Source organism: Notamacropus eugenii, chromosome 5 (assembly GCF_028372415.1).
Source record: "Notamacropus eugenii isolate mMacEug1 chromosome 5, mMacEug1.pri_v2, whole genome shotgun sequence".
Lineage (NCBI taxonomy): Eukaryota > Metazoa > Chordata > Mammalia > Diprotodontia > Macropodidae > Notamacropus > Notamacropus eugenii.
The window spans coordinates 16,288,911-16,314,756 of record NC_092876.1 but is presented as its reverse complement, the minus strand read 5'-3'; the positions used below and the strand labels follow the sequence as shown (position 1 = coordinate 16,314,756).

Here is a 25,846-nt window from a genome sequence, read left to right as displayed (position 1 = left end):
GTCTTTTCCTGTTAAGGATGAGGAAAATGCACAGAGAGGAAAGTGTTTCTTTCAAGGTTGCACCTTGGGAAGTGGCCTAACTCACATGTGAATTCAGGTCTGCTGATTTTATCTCCCATACACAGTGAAAAAAGAGATATCTTCACTGAGCCAAGTAGTCAATCTGGTAAAATACAAAACAAACAAACAAATAAACAAGCAAACAACAACAACAAAACATTTGATCCAGTCACCCATGTTAGACCAGACTGACGCCACCAATGCTAAGGAGCACTGACAATCAAAAGAAAATGATTCTTTTCTCTAGCTGCCAGTATATTCCAAGTTCATTACTTCAGATGTTGAACAGAGAGGTTTCAAACTTTTCAAAAGAGCTGAGCATAAATTTAGAAAAGTAATCAAGATTAAAAATAAACCAAGTAAATATGGTCATTTGTCACCTGAAAGTGATGAATTGTATCTTCAAACCCAGAGAGATTCTATCTCTCCAATCTACTTGAAATATTTGCGAATTTCATATTTTTTATCCTATTTCTATAAAATTATCCCTTTTTCCACTCATTTATCTGGTTGCCAGGTTTCTAGTATTACAGCACTCTTACTCCCTGCCCAGCCAAAAATCTCCACACTTCCCTGAGTGGAACTATAACGGTATATTGTAACTTCTTTGCTGTGATTCTTGTGAATGCATATATCTTCATCTGTTGTATCTGCAAATGTCCAACACAGAAACTGCCATCAGCACCTAAGGAGAAAAACATTAAAAGACCCATGGAAATATGGAAAATTCAAAATTCTTCATACCCTTCAAATAACACAAGGCTTTATTCCAGTCAAAAGGAAAGAGGAGAGGATACCAAGGCCAAGTCAAAACCAAGGAATCTCTTAACCTCTTCTCCCAACAATTAGTTCAATCTCATCAATTTTACTGAAATGACACGCCAATTTTTGGAATACACTGATTCTCAAGTTTGACATTCTTAGGTTTAATTTTATGTATACAATCCTAGGATACAAACAAATTTTCCGACTATCATTACTGTGCAGTATCACTTTGGTACCAAGGACTTTTCACCTTTATTCTAATGAACAGATGATTACATAATTTTAACTCAAAATTATGATTGCGACCTTTAAATATTGAAACTGTAATGTAATGAAGGTATCAAAGGATCATAACATTAACACTAAATATAGTGAGGTAACGATTTATTAATCAATACTTCTTTTAGACACAAAGTTAATGCAGCTAAACTAAGTAGATCGGTAAAAGATTGGATGATGGATAAAAGCTGAACAACAAAAATGTACATGAAATATTTGTCAGATTTATGGAAAATGAAGAAATTTTTGACCAAAGAAGAGATAGAGAACATCATGAAGGGCAAAATGGATACCTTTGATTGCTTTAAATTGAAAAGGTTTTGCACAAAAAAATCCAATGCAAACAAGATTAGAAGGGAAGAAGAAAACTGGGAAAGAATTTTTGCAACTAGTGTCTGCGATAAAGGCCTCATTTCTAAAATATATAGAAATCTGCATCGAATTTGCAAGAGTACAAGTCATTCCCCAATTGATAAATGGTCAAAGAATATGAACAGGTTTTCAGAGGAAGAAATTAAAACTATCTATAGTCGTATGAAACAATGCTCTACATCACTATGGATTAAAGAAATGCAAATAAAAACAACTCTGAGATTCCACATTACACCTTTCAGATTGGCTAACATGACAAAACAGGAAGGTGATAAATGTTGGAGAATATGTAGGAGAGTTGGAACACTAATTCATTGTTGCTGGACCTGTGAGCTTATCCAACCATTCTGGAAAACAATTTCAAACTATGCCCAAAGGGCTACAAAAATTTTCATATCCTTTGACCCAGCAATATCGCTTCTGGGGACTCTATCCCAAAGATATCACAGAAATGGGAAAGGGTCCCATATGAACAAAGATATTTATAGCAGCTCTCTTTGTGGTGTCCAGGAACTTGAAATCAAGGGGATGCTCATCAGTTGGGGAATGGCTGAACAACTTGTGGTATATGAATGTCATGGAATACTATTGTACTATCAAAAGTGATGAACAGGAAGACTTCAGGGAGGCCTCTAAGGACTTATATGAACTGATGCTGAGTGAAAGGAGCAGAACCAGGAAAATATTGTAAACAACAACAAACATAGTATGAGAGGAATTTTTATGGTAGAATTAGTCCTTCATAGCAATGCATGGATCTAAAAAATTCTCAATGGACTTTTGAGGAAAAACACCTTCCACATACAGAGTTAGAACTGTGGAATTAAAGTGCAGAATGAAGCAGAATATTTTCTTTTGCATTGTATTTGTTTCGTTTTGTGATGTCTCCCTTTCACTTTAATTCTTCTACTCAACATGAGTAAGGTGAAAATGTATTTAATAGGAAAGTATGTGTAGAACCTATATAAGATTGTATGCTGTCTTGGGGAGGAAGTGGGGAGGGACGGGGGAAGAGTGGAGTGAGGGGGAAAATCTAAGATATATGGAAGTGATTGTAGAACACTGAAAACAAATAAAATAATTAAAAATGTTAAAAAATGTACATGAAATCAATAGAAATATATGATATAAAGCAGAAGCACAAAACAAGGGAAATAAAGGAGACAATATGATGAACAACATTCCTAAGTGTCAATCTAATCAAATTAAAATGTGATTAGGAAATATTAAACAAGACAAATAAAAATAAAAAAAATACTATGTGGTTATCTAAATCAACATATAGCCCACAGGCATCCTCATTCATAGTTTATTGGAACTTATTTCAATTTAAATTTGATACCACTGATGCAAAAAAACACAGCCCCACAATTTGTTAGTCAAAGAACCACCAAATCTGAGAGACAGAAGGCATATCAAATGCCATGTATTTAAACCCAAGTGCTTCTATGGTATCCCTAAAGGGTTAAATGTTTTCAAACTGATAAAATTTCCACATGAAAGCCTTCCAATATTTGAAAGCAACTTTCATGTCCTCCTTTGGTTTGCTCTTTACTAGGCTAAACAGCTCATCTTCATATCACTTGGGATTAATAATTTTTTTCATTTTCTTTATCATCCTGTAGATTTATTGCAACTTTTCCATAAGCATAGTGTGGAGTGTTAAGGGAGCACTAGCACCACTGGTGTGAGAGTTTGCTGAGCCCTTTTATGGACTACTCATCTATCTTTGTTTTCTGTCACTCAACTTTTGTGTCTTGCTCCATGAAGTTGTAGCATGCATGATGACCATAGCCTGGTAAAACCATCTTGGTTGATGGGGCAAATTAGGTTGAGGACAAGCAAGATGACTTAAACCCACTGGGGAGTTAGGAGAATATCTAAGCATATGAACATTTCCTCCAGCAGAATGCATGAATGAGAACAATTTGTTCCAGGGGTCATGAGGGCAGTTGAAGCAGGCACTGTGAAGAGCAGAGAGCTTACTCGGACAAGAAAGAAGGCACTAAAGTCATCCTTATTGACTTCAGTATTTCCACTGTTCTTTTGTGTCTCTGAAAGAGAGAGTGAAGTTGATTGACTGTGTGCAACTCTGTCCCACTCAAATCTGATTCATACACAAGTCAAGATATCCTTCTATGATGAAGGATGAACAACAATCCAGAAACTGACACTGTATACTTCCTTCCTTATTTCCTTCCTTCTTTTATCTTTCTCTCTTTTTTCTCTCTCACTCTCTTTCTTTCCTTGTCTTTCTGTATATCACTTGTAATCATTTGCCTGCTTTAAATCTTTCCTAGTAAAGAGAAGTTACGTCTTAGGAAAAGGAAATACAAGTGGAACCATGATTAGAATAAAAAATCGTAGTCTGTAGAACATCAAAAAACAGTCAAACATCTGAATTCAGTGAGGATACAAAAGGACAGTTCAAATACATTTGATTGTGTGGTTATGTGGGTTCTATCATAGATGTAGAAATGGAATCAATAGTAAGAGGTCATTTGGTCCAATTATTTTGTTTTAGACATAAAAAAATGCACATTGAGAAAATGTGACTTGTTCAAGGTTCCATAGTTGCAAGTGACTTAACTCAGATGTGAACCCAGTGTCTTTCTCTATACACAGTAATAATCAGGGTCTTTCTCCATTCATAGTAAAATAAGATTTCATCATTGAACCAAGTAATCATTCAGTACAAATGTTTGGTTATTTACCCCTGGTAGATAAAACTTATAGCAGCAAGGTTAAAGAGCCCTAAGTGAAAGGAAGATAATACTCTTCTGTAGGCGTCAACATTTTCAAAGTCCACTATTGAAAGTGCAAGAAAATGTTGATCAGAGAGACTTAACTCTTAGAAAGAGCAGAATAAAAAACTATATGGATAGAAATTATGAGAAACCTAGAACATGTGGCACTTTATCACTTGAAAGCATTGCCTTCTACCTTCAAACCCAGAGAGCTTCCATTACTCTAATACAGTGTTAATATTTTTGAACTTCATATTTTTAGCCTAATTCTATCTCTAAAACTACTTTTTTTCCACTCATTTAACTGGCTGCCACGCTGTTGATATTAGATCACTCCCTGACCCTGCTCAGTTATAGATATCACCACATAACTGATTGGAACTGCAATAGATGGGTTAATACACACAAATTTTTGAAATAAAATGCTTATTTTGTTCATTCATTTGAAGTGTTAATAAACATCATATAAAATCAAATTGCATTTGGCAAAGTGGTAAGATATGAAGCAGGATTTCCTATAGTTTTTTTTTTTTTCCCAATAGTTCCTTAGTACATTATCACCAACTGTAGCCTCAGATGAAGGGTGAGAACTTCCTTTGCTCAATCCAGGTACCAATTCTTTGAAGTGACTCAATTTTTTATTCTTTTCATATGACAGATATCTGGAAAGTAGCTTTATGTTGGACAAGCAGGACATTTTATTTCTATGTCGTGGTACCTTAATGATAGAATCCTGGAAAATTTGTACCTGATGTGCTCATATCCCTCACTATCACTCCCATGAGCATAAACTTGAAAAACAGATTTTTTAAAAAATGTGGTCCTACACTGGGAAAACAGAGGGAGTGATGCTGATGGAATTCTGAACTGGTCCAGACATTAAGGAAATCTATTTGCAGCAATGTCCAACAAGCATTTGAATTGTAAATATGACCCTTTGACCAAGTGATACCACGTATTCCAAAGACATTAAAGAAAGTTGGAAAGGGCCCATATGTATAAATATATTTAAAGAAAGTCTTTTTGTGGTGGCAAAGAACTGCAAACTGAGGTAATGAGCTTCAATTGGGGAATGGCTAAACAAATTATAGTCTGAAACCTTCAAAAAAGGGGGCAATTTCAGAATAGCTTCATAAGATCTGTAAAAAACGATACAAAGGGAAGTAAGCAGCAAAAAGAAAGTAAATTATTTGAAAACAATATTGTAAAGATAATCAGATTTGTAAGACAATAATTCTATTCAACACAATGAAGAGTCACAACTGCACAGGACTGATTATGAAACATCCAACATTTAAGGCCAGATAAAACAGTGATAGACCTAGAGCACAGATTGAAGCATATTTTGCATCCTTCAATTCCCTTTTCTTCCTTTCTCTTTCTCTCTTTTTTCCTCTCCTCCATCCCTAATCTCTTTCTCCACTGACACCTGCCTCCCTTCCTCCCTTCTTTCTCCCTTTCATTATTTCTTCCTTGTTTCTTTCTTCCCTCCTTTATTCTTCCTTTCCTATCTCTATTCTTTCCTTCCTTCCTCCTTTCTTACCTTACCCCGTTTTTCTTTCCTTCCTTCCATCTTTCATTTTTTCCTTCTATCTTTCGTTGATAGCTAATGTCATTATTTGTTTTAAGTAACTATACACATGTAGAATTGGTTTTCTTTTTGTCACTTTCTCAATGCATAGGACAGAATTTCAAAACTTAAAATTTTATATGATCATATGAAACTACATATGGATGTATTAAACAAAAACAAAATGTAGCTTCTAGGGCCTGTTTGCTATTCCTGTAGAAATGTTATCATGGAGAATCAATTGCTAAGAAGTATCTGCCTATTAATTGTCCCCAAATCCCAGATCATTAACCTTGAAAGATTTCCTTAAGGAAGTAGTGAACATAAGAGAAAAAAAGGAATAGATTATCAGAATAGCGATCCCTTGGATGCCATTCCATATGAGACAAGAGTATAACCGTGGGTTGATAAATCACTCACTTTGCTTGCCTGACACTTCTGAATGGCAGAAATTTGAAGTGATTAGATCAGGAGAGGCAGTGACTGGCTAAGCTGAAAATTAGGTGAAGTGAGATCATTCAGCAGAGCAAAGAGAAAAGCAGTCCAGGTCTGTGGACTTCACCAACCTCCTCTTCCTGGACAGAGAAAATATGTTGTTATATACATTTCCACCATTCACTTACAATTTCTTCTTTCAGACAGTGGGAGAGTGGATAGAAGAAAATGATGGGAGGAAAGTTTATAGTCCCTGTCTCCACTGCCAGGATTTGAAACTATGTCTTTTTCAGCTTTTGACTTTCTGATCTGTACTTTTTATGGTTATTTATAAAGATGAGATGTCCATGAGAAAGGAATACAAATATAGCCTAAGACCATATCTCAGAGGGCTTTAAAAAACTTTAAAGATCTTTATTTTCATTGGTGGCTTCTATTCTAAATCATATTATCTGTGCTGATGTATTCACTCATACATAATTAATACATTACAGAAAAAAGGAAGTCAATATGAGGTGACTGGAAACATTACTTTGCTTCCTTAAGCATTAACTCTTTAATAGATGGAATCCCTGGGTGTGGAAACATCTTTTGCTCACTCGTTTTTGCACCACTAATATGAATCTTAGAGAAATTTTCTTTATTTTTTTTCTTGAGAGGTAACCTGATTTGCCCAGAGTCTTATAGACAATACATGCCAGGGACCATGTGTTATACAATAACGATAAAAATGAAATAATGTCTTCTATCTTTATGTACAGTGTGCACTTAAAAGTTAACCACTGCTTGGCAGATTGTTTAATTTCTCTTTGGCTTCCTAGGTCACTCATTGGAGTCAGAAAATGTCTAACTTCACTACCACTGTGACTGAATTTCTCCTTATGGGGTTTTCTGAAACCTGTGAGCTGCAGATCTTATATTCGTTGCTGTTCTTTCTCATATACTCAGCAGGCTTAATGGGGAATCTCCTCACTGTCGTCGTCATCACCTTTGACAGGAGACTCCATACACCCATGTACTTTTTCCTTAGGAATCTGTTCATTGTGGATGCCTGCTTCATTTATCAGTAACTGTTCCCAAGGCATCCATTAATTCCCTGGTACACAATAGAGCTGTCACAATTACTGGATGTGCAGCTAAGATATTCCTGGTGTTATTTCTGGTATGTGTTGAGTTTACTCTGCTCACTGTCATGGCCCGTGATCTTTATGTTGCCATATGCCACCCACTTCTTTATCATGTGATCATGAATCCCCGAGTCTGTTTTCAGACGACCTTAACCTGCTTGTTCACTGGACTTTTGTATGGAGGGTTCTGTACTGGATACCCATTTCAATTCTTTCTGCCCTTCCAATGTGATCCACCAGTTCTTCTGTGATATCCCCTCTCTACTCAAGATCTCTTGCTCAGAGACATTCAGCAATACATTATCCCTATTTAGTTCTGGTCTGCTTATTGCAGTTGGCTGTATCATCACTATATCTTACAGTAGCATATTTTCCACTATGCTCAGATTTCCAGTGAAGGAAGATCGATGAAAAGCCTTCTCTACATGCGTCCCTCACATCATTGTGGTTTCTTTATTCGTTCTTTTGGCTGCTTATGTGCACCTACAACCATCTTCAGATTCTGGGTTCATTAAAAATATGACTCTTTCAGTATTGTATTTCATAATACCTCCTTTTTTGAACCCTATCATCTACAGTCAATGGAATAAGCAGATAAAAGAGGCTTTAAGAATAATAATGAAGAGATCAACATTTTTAAATATATAAAGCAAAAACTATAATCATTTCCCAGTGTTGTTGAACATAATTGGTCTATGTATGAAAAATTCCATATGTATATATATATATATATATATATATACATACATAAACACATACATATATATGTTAGTGATTTTGTCATGTTATGTGTTGCTATTTGCATGTTGATAGGTACAAATACATCATTGGTCTAAAGAAGTGAAAGACCACAAGAACTAACTTTGAAATCGTCAATATCGGTAGCATCACTTTTTGTTAACATATTTAGGCATAATGCAGAATTCAAAATTACATAATTTCCTTCACTGAAGGTCATTGCCAGCATTGTTTATGGCAAATCATACCAGTGAATGCATACCATATACAATTGAGATACTTCTTTTTCCCATTCAAATTAACACAGAAAATTTTGGTCCTTTAGAGGAACGCAGAATTTATCTCAACTTAATGTTGTAGGGGTACCCCTCAAGGTCAGTGGGATTCCTTTTGCAGTTAACATGGTGAATTTATTATACTTTTTTAAAGCAAGCTTCATGGAATGGAGATATACTTTTGGATATACTCCCCATGTTCTTCTGTGTATATGAAATTTTTCTTTTTCTAATCTTGTCTCCATCCACATGGCTATTTCTTTATTTCACAATCTCACCAAAAGTTCTGGGTTATTTTAATTTTCTCCTTTCCTGTTTTTAGGACTCAGGAACTCCTTCCTCAAGGATCTGTACCCTATTCTTTACATAGTTGTCTAATTATTGTTATATATAAGGAACATGCTTTAATTTCTAGTCTCTTACTCAGAAACCTCCAATAATTCCTTCTAGCCTCTGGAATTAAATGCCAACTGCAATATGTACAAATTAATTTAGTTCACAGTGCTGATGACACTTTTATTTTTTTAATTCATTTTCAGTGTACTGCAGTCACTACAATATAACTTAATTTTCTTCACTCCCTCCCCGTCCTTCCCCTCTACCTCTCCTCTTCCTTCTCAAGAGATGAAAAGCATTATGAAGTGAAAAATGTTTAATTTTGATTACATTAAATTTAAAAGTTTTGCACAACCAAATCCAATGCAACCAAGATTAGGAGGGAAGCAGAAAACTGGGAAAGAACTTTTGTAATTAGTGTCTGTGATAAAGGCCTCATTTCTAAAATATATAGAAAACAGAATAGGATTATATATACAAAATATAGAGAGAACTGAGTCAACTATGCAAGAATACAAGTCACTCCCCAAATGATATATTGTCAAAAGTTCTGAGCAGGTAGTTTTCAGAGGAAGAAAATAAAGGTGTCTACAGTCATATGAAAAAATACTCTAAATCATATTGATTATAGAGATGCAAATCAAAACCACTCTGAGCTACCACATCACTTCTATCAGATTGGCCAACATGACAAAACAGGAAGAAAAAAGATGTGGGGGAGTTGGTACACTAATTCGTTGTTGGTGGAGCTGTGAGCTGATCCAAACATTCTGGAAAGCAAAACGCAACTAGGCCCAAAGGGCTACAAAAATGAGTGTTCCCTTTGACCCAGAAATATAGCTTTTAGGACTGTATCCCCAAGAGATCATAAAACTTGGAAAAGTTCCCACATGTACAAAAATATTTATAGCAATACTCTTTTTGGTGGTCAACAACTGGAAATCAAGGAGATGCCCATCAATTGGGGAGTGCCTGAATAAATTATGGTATATGAATGTAATGGATTACTATTGTGATGGCTCAGGATGCAATGAATTATTTTAGCGTCTTCAGTGTCTAACTCAACTCTAAGTGCTCCACGTTGTCTGCTTCAGCTGCCTTCATGGCCGTTGGAATAAATTGTTTTCATATTATCGTTCCACAAGGGGAAATCTTCACATGCTTGGAGTAGACACTTCCTTAACTCACCAAAGTGTTTGAGACCTACCTCAACCCAGTTTTCCTTGTTTGCTGACATGATTTACCAGGCTATGGCCACTGGGAATGTGCAGCTTCTTGGAGGCACAGGTGGGAGTTGGATGGAACAGGTGGATACCAAATGTGGAAAGCTGCCAGAAAAGGGCTCAACAGTCATTACACCAAAGGTACAAGTCCTCTCTGGAGACGCTCTACACCTCATATGTATATATGTATGTATACATATGCATATACATACACACATGTATACATATAAACACATATATAAACCTATATGTTTACACGCATACATGCACATGTCTTCATGTGTATATGTGCGTATATGTACATGTGTATGTGTATACGCATATATGCATGTGTGTATATATGGATATGTGTATATTTGTATATGTGTGTGTGCATACACACAGAGACATATGATTACACAGATACTAATATACACCTCTATTTTATCTGTATCTATATAACTATTTATAGACATATACTTACAATTACATATACATACATGTGTGCACACACAAATGCATATACACAAACATATGCATATGTATGTGTACATACATGCATGTGTGTGCATATATACATACGTATACACATGCATATATACATATACACATATATATAAGTCTGTGTCTATGTGTGTCTGTATAAATATATATAGAGAGAGACACACATACACACACATACACACACACACACATATATATATGTATATATATATGTAATTAGTTACAAATATCATTCCATGTAGGAATAAAAACAGTTGAACTTTTATGAGTCCCTCATGTCTCTTCTTTCTTCTTTACCTTTTCATGGTTCCTTCATTCTTATATTCGAAAGTCAAATTTCCTATTCAACTCTAGTATTTTCAGCAAGAATGTTTGGAAGTCCTCTGTCTTATTGAAATTCCATTTTTCCCCCAGAAGCATTATACTCAGTTTTTCTGGGTAAGTGATTCTTTATTTTAATTCTACCTCCTTTGACACCTGAAATATAATATTCTAAGCCATCTGATCCCTTTTTTATCAACTCCTAAATTCTGTGTAACCCTGATTGTGTTTCCACAATACTTGAATTGTTTCTTTCTGGCTGCCTGTAATATTTTCTCCTTGACCTGGGAACTCTGGAATTTGGCTACAAAATCCTAGGCATTTTCCTTTTGGGATCTCTTTCAGGAGGTGATTAGTAGAATCTTTCCATTTCTACTTTACCCTGCAACTCTAGAATATAAGGGCAGTTTTCCTCGATAATTTCTTGCAAGGTTATATCTAGTTTGTTTGTTTGTTTGTGTTTTTTTTTTTGTCACAGTCTTCAAGTAGACAGAATATTGTTAAACTATCTCTCCTGGATTTATTTTCCATGTCAGTTGTTTTTTCAGTGACATATTTCACCTTATCTTCTTTTTGTTTCATCCTTTTAGTTTTCTTTTATATTTTCTAGAGTTCTCATAAAGTCATTGTCTTCCATTTGTTCCATTCTAATTTTGAAGGAATTGTTTTCTTCAGTGAACATTTGGACATGCTTTTCCATTTGACAAATTCTGCTTTTTAAGGAAACCATCTTCTCATTGGCTTTTTGAACTTCTTTTGCCCTTTGGGTTAATCCATTTTAAAGGTGTTATTTTTCAGCATTTATCGTGACCTCCTTTAGAAAGTTGTTCACTCATTTTTCACGATTTTCTTGCATAGCTTTCATTTGTCTTTCCATTTTTCTCTACTTCTCTGACTTGATTTTAAAACTCCTTTTAAAGATCTTCCATGGCCTGAGACTATTTAATATTTTTCTTAGAGGCTTTGGATACAGGAATCTTGACCTTCATGTCTTCCTGTGGTTGCATGTTTTGATCTTCCCCCAGTTGTATGTTTTCACCTGCCTCATCATAAAAAAATACCTTTTCACCAAGAAAATAGCCTTCTAAAGTCTTACTTTTTGCCCCCTTTGCTCATTTTCTTAGCCAATTATTTTACTTCTGAGGTCCTTGTTAAGTGGAGGGTGCACTGCCACAAATTTCAGCAGCTATATGCACCTGCTGTCAGAGATATCTCCAGGGACCTATAAATTCTCAGTTCCTGCAAAGTGATATGATCAACGAAGAGGTCCTCTTCTTACATGAACTGTGGTCTATGAGCCTCCAGAAGCATGCTCTTCTGTCTTGGAAGACTGAGCAGGTTTCCCGCTGCATAGCCACCACCAGATCTGTCATGCCAGTGCTCCTCCTTGCCCCAGAACCACCACCAAATACTGATACCCAGATAAGCCACTCTATCTCCCCACTCTCTGTAGGTCTCGAGCTCCATAAGGAGCTGCACCTGGAACAGTAGCTGCAGCCACACTGAGGTTGGGGCCTGACCACATTCCTATCTCACCTAGGTGAGAGAGCTTTCCAACGGACTGTTGAAGATGTTTTTAATCCTGTGGGTTGAAAAATCATGAAACCATTACAGCTGCTAGTGATTCAGCATGATGAGTTCTGCTTCAGTCCTGTACGTGCCAGAGCAGCTTATGTTGGACGGGACTGGTCTGGGCTAAGCTGTGCTCCACTCTGAACGTGGTACAATAGAACTTTACCATCAGCATTATGCATTGTCTCGGGTTGGAAATATGTTTCACTCTGTCATTTTGTGACTTCTAATGCTCTAGAATTTGTTTAGAAGTATTCTCAAATGTATTTTGAGGGATTTGTGGGGAGAGCTCAAGCAGGTCCCTGCTCTTACATCACAGTCTTAGCTCTATCCCTCCATTTTCCCTTTTCAGGCTTTCCTTGCATCCTGATATTGGATGTCAGTATTTTGGTTTAGTTCTTGTCATCTCCTTAGGAAAGCTTGAGATTCTTGTATTTTGTTGGATGACAATTATTTACCTTCATGTATTATGTTTGATTTACTTGGTAAGTGATCCTTGGCTGTTGTCGTAGCTCTTTGCCTTCTGGAATATCATGTTCCATGACTTCTGCTCCTTTATTGTTCTAGCTGCCAAGTCCTGTGTAAACCTGATTATGATTCCCTGGTATATGAATTATTTATTTTAGGCCGGGTGTATTGTTTATTCCTTGACCTGATAGTTCTGAAATTTAGCAATAATATTCCTTCGCGTTTTTATTTTGGGATTTCTTTCCTGAGGTTTATGTGGATTCTTTCAATGACTACTTTGCTCTCTGGTTCCAAGATATCAAGGCAGTATTCCCTGATAATTTTCTTGAAACATGCTGTCCAGGTCTTCTTTTTTTTTATTATGACTTTCAGGTAGTCCAGTGATTCTGATACTGTCTCTTCTGGATCAATTTTGAGGTGAGTTTTTTATCCCATGATGTAATTGCCATTTTATTTCATAGTTTTACTTCTTTTCATTTTCTTTGATTGGTTTTTGTTGTCTTATACAATCATTAGCTTCTACTTTCCCAATTCTAATTTTCAAGGTATTGTTTTCCTCAATTAAGTTTTGCTATTTTCTTTTTCCTTTTGCTAATTCTACGTCTTTAATGTTTTGTTCTATTCTGTAGATTTTTGTATCTTCTTTTTATACTTGACCAATTCAAATTTTTAAGAAGTTTTTTGAGGGGTGGAGCCAACATGGCAGAGTAGAAAGATGCACATACTCTAGCTCTTCCCCTATAGCCCATAAAATGCCTATAAAGAAAGACTCTCAACAAATTCTAGAGCAGCAGAAGCTACAGAACAACGGAGTGGAGGAGATTTCCATCCCAGGGTGACCTGGAAAGCTGACAGGAAAGATCTGTCACACCAGATGCGGAGCGGAGTGCAGTTCAGACTTGGCTGTGAGGTGCCAGGAGGAGCAGGGCCAGAGTAGGCCTCAGGGCTGGAATACTCAGCTGCAGTGCAGATGCTTCTAAGCACAGGGGTCAAAGGTCATTGTGAGGGCTTTTTCAGCTTGTGGAGAAGGGAGCAGGATCCCTCCATACCTTTGGCCCCAGATAGTGGCAGCAGGGAGCAGCTAGCATCCATTGTTGGAAACCGCATTTTAAAGCCCCTGGGGTAATTGAGCAGCTGATCTGAACCTCAGCCCAGATTACCAGCGTGGTGGAACTGGAGGCAATGTGGTTGTGGAGAGGAAATTCTACTACTCACAGATTCTGGGCACAAAAGTTCCCGGTTGTTCCCAGACAGGTGTTCAGACTTGTTTGTACCACTTTGGAGGACCCGAGATCTTACAGCTTCCCAGAGTATCCCCACTCTTGACAAAGAACCTAAAATTCAAGTAACTGGTTGGGTAAATGCTGAAAAAACGGAAAAAAATAAAATTATAGAAGTTTACTTTGTGAAGTTTACCGGTGAACAGGTATCTTCTCCCATCCTTTCGGATGAGGAAGTACAATGCTTACCATCAGGGAGAGACATAAAAATCAAGGTTTCTGTATCCCAAACATCCAAAATAAATACTCAAAGGTCTCAGGCCATGGAAGGATTTTGAAAATCAAGTAAGAGAGGTGGAGGAAAAATTGGAAAGAGAAATGAGGGAGATGCAAGAAAATCATGAGAAGTAAGTCAACAGCTTGCTAAAGGAGACCCAAAAATTACTGAAGAAAATAAGACCTCTAAAAACAGACTAACTCAATTGCCAAAAGAGGTTCAAAAAGCCAGTGAAGAGAAGAATGCTTTAAAAAGCAGGATTAGCCAAATGGAAGAGGAGGTTCAAAACTCACTGAAGAAAATTACTCTTCAAAAATTAGAATGGAACAGATGGAAGCTAATGACTTTATGAGAAATCAAGAAATCACAAAACAAAACCAAAAGAATGAAAAAATTGAAGATAATGTGAAATATCTCATTGGAAAAACAACTGACCTGGAAAATAGATCCAGGAGAGACAATTTAAATATTATGAGACTACCTGAAAGCCATGATCAAAAAAAAGAGCCTGGATCTCATCTTTCATGAAATTATCAAATAAAACTCCCCTGATATTGTAGAAACATAAGGCAAAATAAATACTAAAGGAATCGACTGATCACCTCATAAGAGAGATCCAAAAAGAAAAACTCCTAGGAACACTGTGCCCAAATTCCAGAGTTTCCAGGTCAATGAGAAACCATTGCAAGAAGCTAGAAAGGAACAATTCGAGTATTGAGGAAATACAATTAGGATAACACAAGATCTAGCAACTTCTACATTAAGAGACTGAAGGGCATGGAATATGATATTCCAGAAGTCAAAGGAACTAGGACTAAAACCAAGAATCACCTATCCAGCAAAAGTGAGTATAATACTTCAGGAGAAAATGGTATTTCAATAAAATAGAGGACTTTCAAGCATTCTTGATGAAAAGACTAGAGCTGAAAAGAGAATTTGATTTTCAAACAGAAGAATCAAGGGAAGCATGAAAAGGTAAACAGGAAAGAAGAATCATAATGGACTTAGTAAAGTTGCACTCTTTATATTCCTATGGGGAAAGACAATATTTGTAAGTCTTGAAACTTTTCTCAGTATCTGGGTACTTGGTGGGATTATACACACACGCATACACACACACACATACGTATATATGTATGTATATATATATATATATATATATGGAGGGAGACAGAGAGAGAGAGAGGGATAGGGAGAGACAGAGAGACAGAGACAGAGAGAGAGACAGAGAGAGCACAAGAGCACACAGGATGAGTTGAATAGGAAGGGATGATATCTAAAAGTATATAATTAAGGGATGAGAGAGGGATATATTGGGAGGAGAAAGGGAGAAATGGAATGGGGCAAATTATCTCTCATAAAAGAGGCATGAAAAAGCCTTTTCAATGGAAGGAAAAAGGGAGGAGGTGAGAGGGACAAAAGTAAAGCTCACTTTCATCACATTTGGCTCAGGAAAGGAATAAAATGCACACTCAATTTAGTATGAGAACCTCTGTTACAATACAGGAAAGTAGGGAATAAGCAGGATGAAGGGGTGATGGAAGAGAGGGCAAATGGGAGGAGGGAGCAATTAGAAGTAAACACTCTTGTGGAGGGACAAAGTCAAAAGAGAGAATAGAAGAAATGGGGGGCTGGATAGGATGGAGTGAAATATACTTAGAGTTACACAGCATGAGTATCATGGAAGTCATTTGCAAAACTACACATATAAAGCTTATATTGAATTACTTGCCTTCTCAGTGGGAATCAGTAGGGAGGGAGGGAGGAAAGAAGAGAAGTTGAAACTCAAAATTTTAGGAACAAATATTGAGTATTGTTCTTGCATACAACCGGGAAATAAGAAATACAAGCAATGGGTATAGACATTTATCTTGCCCTAGAGGATAAAAGAGAAAATGGGGATAAGAGAAAGGAGGGATATTAGAAGGCAGGTTGGTGGTAGGGATAATCAGAATGCTTGGCGTTTTGAGGTGGGAGGTGGGGAGAGATGGGGAGAAAATTTGGAACCCACAATTTTGTGGAAATGAATGTTGAAAGCTTAAAAGCCATAAATAATTTTTAAAAAATTCCAAGCTGTTGACTATTTTTTCATAGTTATACTTCATCATTCTCATTTATTTTCCCTATTTTTCTTTTAACTGTCTTACGTTATTTTTAAACTCATTTTTGAGCTCTTACATAATTTCTTTCTCAGCCTGAGATAATTCCCTTTCGTTCTTTGGGCGTTTTTGATATTGTTCTCTTGTCAATTTTTGTGTTATTCTTTCATGTCATCATATTACCTTCCTATGGTCAGATTTGTTTTGTTTCATTTATTTTTTTCTCATCATTTTGGGGTTTATTGTCTTCTTCTTTTCTCTTAAATTTGATATCCACTCCCAAGTTGGAAGGGGATCTATTTCAGGCTTCTTGATCCAATGGCTACTGACCCAGGCTGTCTACCTGATTCTATGCTGATTCTATTCTGTGGGCCTAAGGCCCACAATGGGTGCTTGTTTCTGGTGCTATGATGAATCGGTGACTCATGATGTTGAAGTCAGTAATGGCCTACAGCTTACCTGGTGATGAATTGGGATCCTACATATGATGTCTGGTATGTGCTGAAGATCAATGGACTTTCTACAGGTCTAGAGTGAAGTACAAAGACTTCTGGCCACTCGAGGGTTCCTCTTTACCTGGGGCAGTGGTGAAGCAAGTGGTGTTTTTGTAGCTAGTGTCTGCTCATTGACCTGGCTATGGCTAAGGCAAATGGGAGGTGTCAGTGAGGGTGTTTGCCTGCTCCACAACACTGGGCTTCAGGGTCTCCCACTTGCTTGCAGAGGTAGGATTTGCTTCTGGCTTGCTAGGGTGCATATTGTATTGGATTGAACTGCCCTTTTCCTTGAGTGAGACAGAATCTTATTCCTGATCGTCCAAGGCACCTCAGCTAAAAGACTGATCCAACTCATCTTAACAAAAAATTTATTTATTTTTCACTTTTCAAAATTCACTTCCATACGAATCTGAGTTTAAAATTTTCTACACATCTCCCACCACCCCCCATTCCAGGACAGTATGTACCCCATCTTCTACCCCTTCCTCCAGTATGTCTTCCCTTCTATTACCCCTCTCTTCTTCCAACCCCTTCCCTTTTATTTTCCTGTATGGCAAAATAGATTTTTATAACCCAGTACCTGTACACTTTATTTTCCAGTTGCATGATAAAACAATTTTTAACATTCATTATAAAAGTTTTGAGTTCCATATTCTCTCTCTTCCTCCCTCCCCACTAATCCTCATTGAGAAAACAAGCAATTCAATATAGGTCATACATATGTAACAATGCAAAACACTTCCATAACAGTTATGTTGTGAAAGACTAATCACATTTCCTTCTGTCTTATCCTTCCCACAATTTATTCAATTCTCTCCCTCGACCTGTCCTCTCACAATAATATTTGCTTCTGATTATTCCTTTCCCCAATTTTCTGTCCCTTCTATTATCTTCCCTCTCCTATCCCCTTCCTTTCTGCCTTCCTTCAGGGTAAAATAAATTTGCATATTCAATTGAGTGAGAGTTATTCCCTCTTTAAGGCAAATCCCATGAGCGTAAGTCTCACTTATTCCCTTTCATTTCCCCTGTCTTCTAGTCTGAGCTAACTCTAACATTAAATTCACCCCCAAATTTAAGTTTTACTTTTACTTACACATTGTTCATAAGGCCCTCCACGTCTTCAGAAATTTTTTGTTTAATCTCCTCATGGTTTATAATGACGGGAGCAGAGTCATTAATGACAGTAGCATGGTATTTTTTGGCAAGTGGCAATCACATTGTCATGAGTCTGCCCTTCCATCCTTTTAGAAAGCATACAGTCTTGTTGACTCAACTAGTTATGAGTGAAAAACTGACACCAGCATCACAGTATGATGATGAGTGGAATCATCTTTGTGAATCTTTTCCTATATTGTATGAGTGTGTGTGTGTTGCTCACATGATGGAGTCCCCTCCTGCCATGGTAACCCAGCCAGGGGCAGATAAGCAGACAATTTTAGAGGCACCATTCCGATCCTTTTTTCACACATTGTGGTGAGCAATATGATCTTTAAAAGGCTTCTCAGACAGCCAGAGGGCTCCTGAATCCTACTGCTGTTTCCAGTGAGAAGATGACCTTATGGCCAGGGCATCTATGTGCAGGGTTATGACTACATTTTCCATTGTATCTTAACTTGCTGCTTTATCACTTGCCTGTTGCTACAGGACTTTGAGACAGGTAAAAACTGTGGGATGGTATGGGTGATGTGTTTTGATTTGTGTATAAATTGAATTTAAATGAGGCAGAGTTCTCCAAAATAATGGACCTCACTATCTTATCCAAAATCAGCACAGTCCAGTGGCAGGATGCAGTCATGATTAGTGGTGTTTTCTAAGTGCGTCATAACACCTGCTTTACTGCCTACATTGCCATTGGAAGAAATAGTTCTCCTCCACTCATTCCACCAGGAGAAGCTTGGGGTAGGCACCCTCCCTAACTGCAAAACTTGCTTGAAGTCCCTCGGTTACCCTCAACCTGGTTTGGCCTATCTAACAAAATGTTTTATCAGATTGTGGCTACTCTGCATATTACAGCTTCTTGGAGCTACAAGTGAGAATTACACGGACCAGGTGGACTCCAATCATGGAAAGCAGCATGAAAAGTGTTTGGCAGCCCTCACAGAAACAGTAGTGTTCCCTGAACACACTGTGTTCCCCATTTTTTAGTGCACTGATAGTTAGATGACTAGCCCAGTGTCACACATACCACCGTGTAGATTCTAGATAGAGCATGACATCACTTAAGGCTGATAAAAGATGATACATGTCAACATTGGAAAGATTGGGGTGTAGACAGACAAATTTATACATATTTAGTGGGGCTACAAATGTAACCGACTTTGCGGAAATCAAGTTAGAATTTCCAAGAAAAATCACTAGGTTGTATATAACTGTTAATGCTGAGAAACATTAAGGGACATGTACCTCAAACATATTAATCACAGAAATTAAGATATCATAGACATGAGAATATTCCTAGCAACCCCTTTTGTCAAAACAAAAGCAGTAGGTGAGAAAACCTGTCATGTTAATGTAAGAAAATATATTTTATTCTACAGTCAAATGGCAGTATGAAAGAATAGAGTAAGAGAGCAGATAATATAAAATAAATGATGTGGAACACACCACTTTTCTCATTAGAAAGATGGGGAGCTCTGGGTTTCAAATACTTTCCAATCTGTCAAATGTCATTATTTTATTAGTAGATTTCCTTAATTACTTTATCTCTTGTAAAGAAAGGCAAAATTATGAAGAGGGATTGTTTGGAATTGAATATGATGGAAAGAGTAAAATATGTTTTCAAACATTTTACTCAAAATTTGTGAAGTTTTCTTGCCTCTATGTCAGTCAAACCTATTACCATAAGCAAAGTATACTGTATCAACTGAGCTAACATGTCAAATAACTCCTTAGGACACTTGTATTTCTCTTCTACATTTTCAGAAGTGGGTGAAGGAGGCTTATGAGATACTTTTGAGGAAACCTGTGAGATAATGAATCCAAAAATACTAATACATATTCACACTCATATACATACGGACATTAATATTTCTTGGACTCTCTCCCAGTGGTCCTGAGAGGATTTATTTGGCACCAGGTCTGTTGCTACCCAGAGCCAACGGCCTCGCTGCAATTATTTCCACCTCTCTGTATTTGACTAAAGAGCAGGGGCAATGTCCCCAAGGAGATGCAAGCAATATCTAGCAAAAGTTGAACTCGGCCTATGCGGCCATGCTATCAAACATACTCTTCAAATTCATCTACAAATATAATAAGGAAAATTGAAGGAAAATATGCTTCCCAAGTAAAGAGAATATAATTATGATGAGTAGATAACAGTAGAAACTTTATAATTTTCTGCCAGACCAGCCTGATTTAGGGGAATTCTATAGATCTTTTCCATGGCATAGGGATTCAGTGATGTCACTTTTGAGCAGTTCAGACTGGACAATCTAACAGTAAAGAGACTTGTTGCCATATGCAGTTAAGTTACAATGAATTTAAATGAAATTATTTACCCCTTTTCCTTTTTTATTTGTTTTCCCACTCCTTCCTTCCTTTCTTTCTTCCTTTGATTCTTTATTTCCTTATCTCTCTACATATCCCTTACTTTCAAACATCTTGCTACTTTCATTACTTCTCAGAAAAGGGAACTCATATTTTAAGGAAAAGAAATATAAGTGGAAGTCTGGTTAGAATGAAAAGTGAATCCATCCGTTGAACAGCAAAAAAGCAGCCAAGCATTTGAGCTCAGTGGAGATACAGAAGGGGAGTTCATAGACATGTTACCGGATGGGTTTGTAGGTTTGCTTCATAGATGTACTACTGGAATGGCTAGTGGAGACCACTGAGTTCAGTGACTTTATTTTAGGAATGAGAAAAAAAAAAGACAACAAAAGTATTTCTTTCAACCTAGCACTTTTGGACGTGGTTTAACTAAAATATGCACTCAGGTCTACTGATTCCAAAGCCCGAGTCTTTTTCTATACAGATTAAATAAGACACCACCACTGAATCAGCAGGTAAAAATCAAAACAAAACAAAATAGGACAAACCTGAACCACTAGAAAAATATCCCACCATTTTTTCCATTCACCCATGGTAGACATTACTGATGCCAGCAATGCTAAGGAGCAGGAAGTGAAAGGAAGAAGATAATAGTTGCCAGTAATTGTCATTATTTTCTGCGTTTACTGTTTCAGATGTTGAGCAGAGGGGTTTCAAACTTTTTCAATGCAGATTTTGAAATGCAAATACATGAGTTGAGAGAGACCAATTAAATTTGATCATTTGTCACCTGACAGTAATCTCATATCTTCAAACCCAGATAGCTTCTATGTTCTGACCCACCTTAAATATTTGTGAATTTCATATTTTATCCTATTTCTATCTCTAAAATTATGCCTTTCCCACTCATTTATCTAATTGCCAGGTTTCTGATATTGCAGCACTCTTACTCCCTGCCTAGTCATAGCTCTCCACACTTTCCTGAGTGGAACTAGAACAAATGGGCAAGTACATATAAAAATTTTAAACAAAACTATGTTTTTCATGTTCATTGTTTTGAAATATTACTAAATTACATGTCAAATCAAACACCACTTCACAAGGTGATTGTACAGCAAACAGGAATTCTTGTAGTGTTTTTTTTTCCTGAATAGCTTTTTAGTACATTATCACCAATGACACCTATAAATACACTGCTGAAAACTCATTTGCCTAATCCAACCAGCAAGAGTTTGAAGACATTCGGTTTTAGGTTCTCACGTATGACGTGTATTTGGAAAATAGTTTTGTACTAGAATTGCAGGAAATGTTGTCGCTATGCTGTGATACCTTGATGTTATAAACATGGAAATCTTGTACATTAGGACTCTCATGCATAATGTTATGTTTAATTGGTGCCTTTCGTCCTTTTTATATCACATTGATGGATTAATATTTCCCTCAATATCACCCTCATGAGATTTCATTTGTAAAACAAATATATGTATAATATATATTATATATATATATACACACATACACACACACGTGTGTGTGTGCATGTGAATGTGCATGTGCGTGTGTGTGTGTAGTCTCTCTGCGGGATAACTGTGGTACCATTATTGGTTTAGCTTTGAATTGGTCCATCCATTTTGGAAAGCGATTTGAAGCAATACTCAACAACACTGAATTTAAATAATATCCTTTTACTCAGTGATACCAGTTTTTCCACAATAACATAATAAAGAAGCAGGCAAAGGACCCATAGGTCTAAGTATATTTATACAAATATTTCATTGTGGCAAAGCATTGGAAACTGAGGTGATGACCTTCAATTGTAGAACTGCTAGACAAATTATGACCTGCCAAGGGACAGAATTCTATTTCGCTATAAGAAAATGAAAGGGATAATTTCAGAAAAACCTGGGAAGACCTCTGCAAAATGATACAGAATGAAGTAATCAGAAGCAAGAAAACAATTTCTTTAATAACAGCCATATGTAAAGATAATCAACTTTGAAAGACAGTAATTATAATCAACAAAATGACAAATCACAGTTCCAAAGGATTTATGATAAAACATGCAATCTGCATTCAGATAGTCCATATCGAATAGACTCACGATACATATTAAAACAGATTTTCTTTCTTTCCTTTCCTTTTGTCCTTCCTTCCTTCCTTCCTTCCTTCCTTCCTTCCTTCCTTCCTTCCTTCCTTCCTTCCTTCCTTCCTTCCTTCTTTCTTTCTTTCTTTCTTTCTTTCTTTCTTTCTTTCTTTCTTTCTTTCTTTCTTTCTTTCTTCCTTTCTTTCTTCCCTTCTATCTCTCTATCTTTCCTTCCCACTGATCCCTCCCACCCTCGCATCCTTTCTCTCTCTCTCTCTCTCTCTCTCTCTCTGTCCCTCTCCCTCTTTTACTGATACCTAATGTGGTCGTGTGGTCATTTGTTTTAATGGAATATACATATGTAAAATATTTTGTCACCTTTTCAATGAATGGAGGAGGATAAGGAAAGTCGACAGGATTCAGAACTAAAAATAAAAAAAAAACATTAGTATGTATATACATATGTGTGTGTACACAGACACATATGCACATACATTCACACATTTATTAATATTGGGAAAATGTAGCTGTTCTGCCAGGATCTACTTGCTACTCTTCCAAAAATGTTATCATGCAGAATAAATGGCCAAGAAATATCTGTCCACCAACTGTTCCAAAGTCCTAGGTCTGTAACCTTGAAAGATTTCTTTAGGGAAATAGTGGGTATAAAAGAAGGAGCATGGAACCTCAGAACATTGTGTTCCCTTGAATACCATTTCATATGAGACAAGGGTAGAACAGGGTGCAATAACCCACTTGTTTTTGATTGACTGATGCATCTGAAAGGATAAAAATTGAAGTGATAAGATCAGTAGAGCTGTGACCATCTGTGGTGAAGATTAGATAAAGTGAGACTATTCAGAAAAACACAGAGAATAGCTGTCCAAGACAACAGACTTCACCTCCCGTGCCTGGAATGGAGAAATATATTACTGTTTATACCTCTCATTCACTTGCAATTTCTTTGTTCAATCGGTAGGAAATTGTGTCAAGGGCAGTGATGGGAGGAAAGATTATAGTGAATGTGTCCACTGCCACCAAAAGAAACAGTATTGTTGAAACTCTATCCTTTAAATTTCTAAGTTTTTTTCTGTTTTTCTTACCTATAAATAAAGATGAGGTTACAATGTCTAAAAGACTATTTTATGGAGAACTCACACAGGGAAAGTGCTCACGTGGTTGTCAGAAAAAAGTGATACAAAGATACTCTCAAAGTCTCTCTTAAACACTTTGGTACTGATTGTGTGACATGGGAAATGATGGCACAGGATGGCTCAATGTGGTATGATCTCATGAGAGAAGGGGCTGTTCTCTAGGAGCAATACAAAATTCGAAATAGCTCAAAGAAATACGGGATACACGAATTTTGAGAAGCCACTTCAAATTTTCACAGAGACTATTTGTGCCCCAACCTGTCTAGAAAATTCCAAGTTTGTATTCGTCTGATTAGTCACAGTTGGATGCATTGCACTTTGACTCTAAAATAGTGATATCATTTGGCCATCTTTGTGAACTAAGTACAATCAACCAACCGGGCATTTTTCAAAGTATATCCTTTTACATTTCTGACTTTCTCTTCTAAGCTGTTCACAGCTTTTAGTAAAGATGAGGTGACCATGCAAAATAAATATAAAGACATAGACTACATATGTGAGGACTTTAAAAATTATAAATCATTATTTTCAATGATGGTTTCTGGCCTAGGTAAGACTGTCTGTACAGATGTATTCACTCACAAATAATGAATACGTTGTAGAAAAAAGGAAGTCAAAGTGGGATCAATGTTAAGACATTCATTCCATAAGCATTAAATTCTATAATGGATGGAATTCCCAGGTTCAAATAATTCCATTATCGGTGCATGCCTTCATCTCCAATAAAAATTTTAGAGAGCTTCCTGGAGAGTTAACTGATTTAGCTCTGGGGCACACAGCAAATAGATGCCTTGGTGCATGTCAAAGCCTTACGCCATAAAAATAAAAAAATGCTATAATTTCTTCTAGCCTTTGCAAATACTGTTTACAGAAAAATTGCAGAATGATGGGCTAATTGATTCTTCCTTGGTTCCCTAGGTGACTTACGGGTGGAAGAATCTGAAAATGTCTAACGTTACCACAACTCTGACTGAATTTCTCCTCCTAGGTTTTTCTGACAACCGTGAATTGAAGATTCTATATTCTTTGCTCTTCTTTCTAATTTATTTAGCAGGATTAATGGGGAATCTCCTTATTGTCATTGTCACAACATTTGACAGGAAACTCCAAACTCCCATGTACTTTTTCCTTAGGAATCTGTCCATTGTGGATGCCTGCTTCATATCAATAACTGTGCCCCAGGCATCAGTTAATTCTCTAGTGAACAACAGAACAATCACATTTACTGGATGTGCAGCTCAGATATTCCTGCTGGTATTTATGGCATATGTCGAGATGACTTTGCTCACTGTTATGGCACGTGATCGTTATGTTGCCATATGCCACCCACTTCTCTATCAAGTGATCATGAGCCCCCGTATCTGTGTTAAGATGACCTTAACCTGCTTGTTCAGTGGGCTTTTATATGCAGGGTTCCATACTGGTTACACCTTTCGATTGTCTTTCTGTCGTTCCAATGTGATTCACCAATTTTTCTGTGACATTCGCTCTCTACTCAAAATCTCTTGCTCAGAGACCTTCAGCAATATCTTATCCTTACTTGCCTCTGTTCTTGTGCTTGTGGTTGGCTGCTTTGTCTTCATCACTTCATCATATATTAGCATATTTTCCACTGTGCTCAAATATCCAGTGAAAAAAGATAGAAGAAAAGCCTTCTCTACTTGTGTCCCCCACATCATTGTGGTTTCTTTGTTCTTTATTTCAGTCTCCTATGTGCACCTACAACCACCTTCAGATTCTGCATCCATTAAAGATATAATCATTTCAGTATTCTATTCCATAATACCTCCTTTTGTGAACCCTATTATATATAGTCTACGGAATAAGCAGATAAAAGAGGCTGTAAGAATAATAATGAAGAGCTTTTTTTTTTAAGAAATGAAGTATAAACAGTAGTCCTTTCCTAAAGTTGTTGAAAATATGAATGGAAAATCTCATACATATATATATATATATATATGCATGTATATATATATGTATATCTATACATACTTACATACAAATAAAATAATTATGGGTTAACTGTCTTGATAGTTGCAGATGAATCAATGGTGTAAATGAGTTAAAACATCCCTAGAATTGATTTTGACATCAAAATCAGTAAAATTTTAGTGTTATGAAGCATATTCAAGAATTAAAAATTGTATAATTCCCTTAGCTCTTAGTTGACCTTTAGTAGAACTGCTTATGACATAAATTAGGAATGTATACAAAAGATATTTCTTTTTCTCATTCATATTCGCACAGACAACTCTGGTCCCT

General features: G+C 36.6%; 2 pseudogenes; both read left to right on the top strand.

The window, feature by feature from the left end:
* The first annotated feature begins 7,070 nt into the window (after positions 1-7,070).
* Positions 7,071-7,870, top strand: LOC140508504 (olfactory receptor 14C36-like; annotated as a pseudogene).
* A 16,659-nt stretch (positions 7,871-24,529) lies between these two features.
* Positions 24,530-25,335, top strand: LOC140508503 (olfactory receptor 14C36-like; annotated as a pseudogene).
* Positions 25,336-25,846: the final 511 nt, after the last annotated feature.